Here is a 1,649-nt window from a genome sequence, read left to right on the forward strand (position 1 = left end):
ATTAAAAGCTTGAACTAACATACTTTTTTCCCTTCTTGGAAGCTTCATACATATTCTTTGCTTTGCATGGAACATTATTCCCCAGACTAATTTCAAGGAAAACTCATTTCTATCCTAGAGGCCTCTCTTACTTCCTCAGATTCGTCTTTTACTTTCTCAGAGTGATCTTCCCTGGCCCTTCAATCTACAGTAAGTTAGTGTTTCCTATTATTTTTTTCTCATAAAAGTCTCCTTGTTTAATATTGACCCAATTTGGAATCATAATTATACACTCATGCGTGTGCATATTTATTTAATGTTTGTCTTTACTTTTTTTGTTTAAGAGAAAAGGCATACAAATTTATTAATGTACAGGGCTGGGGACCATAGAATGATTACCCCAACCCCTCAGTGGGTTACAGAAGATTATACACCCTTTCTCAGAGGCAAAAGAGGAGATAGGTAATGTAGACAATTCTTTGAGGAACAGTAAATGATTATTAGGGAGAAGGAATGGACCAGGGAGACAGAAATTAACTTGTAAATGATTCTCTTTGGAATCTGAATGAGACTAAGAGGCCAGCTTTATCCTGTGGAAAAGTCCATCCAGGTGTGGTTGCATTCTTCAGTCTTCTTTTCTGCAGTAGATAATGAGGTAACAGAAAGCAACTGTGCTTCTTTTGGTAAGAAGCTTTCTTGGTCAGATCAGGAAATTCCGGAGAAAGTCCCTCCTTGGCAAGTTTATTTAGCTCTGGTGACAGCCTTGGTGCCCTCGGACACGGCGTGCTTGGCCAGCTCCCCGGGCAGCAGCAGGCGCACGGCCGTCTGGATCTCCCTGGAGGTGATGGTCGAGCTCTTGTTGTAATGCGCCAGGCGGGAAGCCTCGCCGGCGATGCGCTACATGTCGTTGACGAAGGAGTTCATGATCCCCATGGCCTTAGAGGAGATGACGGTATCGGGGTGGACCTGCTTCAGCACCTTGTACATGTACACGTGCGTCTCCTTGCGGCTGCGCTTGCGCTTCTTGCCGTCCTTCTTCTGCGCCTCAGTCGCGCCCTTCTTGGAGTCCTTCTTGGAGCAGGAGCGGACTTTGATGGATCTGGCATGTCGCGGGCGAACTACAAGTCGAGGCGAACTAACAGCGACTCGAGAAAACGGGAAGTAATCTAATGTTTGTCTTTACTACCAAACTATAAGCTTCATGAGATTAGGACCATATCTGCATCATTCATTATTATGTCTCTGGGACCGAGCACAATGCCTAGCACATATTAGGACTTCAATAAACAAAGGCAAAGTAGGGCGTGGGGCTGCAGCCGCAGATCTCCTGGGCTCTGGGTCTGGGAGCAGGCAGTAGCATCTGACACTTCATATCCCTTAAAGAAGACCAAATGTATTCTATGACAGATAGGGAACCAGAGCCAGGGACTAGAGTGGGACTCCCTGACTTGTTAGAGGAGGTTGAGAAAAATGGCCTTGACTATCTTCCTAGGCAGAGGTGGGCAAACTACGCATCCCAGCCCAAATCTAGCCCTCTGCCTGTTTTGGTAAATAAAGTTTTATTGGAACACAGTTACATACATTTTTCTTTTCTTTCTTTTCTTTTCTTTTCTTTTCTTTTCTGTTTTCTTTTCTTTTCTTTTCTCTTTTTGAGACAGAGTTTCTCTCTG

General features: G+C 44.5%; 1 pseudogene across 1 annotated transcript; it reads right to left on the reverse strand.

Annotated features, from left to right (window-relative positions):
* Positions 1-317: 317 nt before the first annotated feature.
* LOC105529631 lies at positions 318-1,085 on the reverse strand (annotated as a pseudogene). The gene has a single exon (XR_001004542.1). The product of XR_001004542.1 is annotated as a histone H2B type 1-H-like (transcript).
* Between the last annotated feature and the right edge of the window lie 564 nt (positions 1,086-1,649).

The sequence above is a fragment of the Mandrillus leucophaeus genome, unplaced genomic scaffold (genome assembly GCF_000951045.1).
Source record: "Mandrillus leucophaeus isolate KB7577 unplaced genomic scaffold, Mleu.le_1.0 Scaffold775, whole genome shotgun sequence".
Taxonomy (NCBI): domain Eukaryota; kingdom Metazoa; phylum Chordata; class Mammalia; order Primates; family Cercopithecidae; genus Mandrillus; species Mandrillus leucophaeus.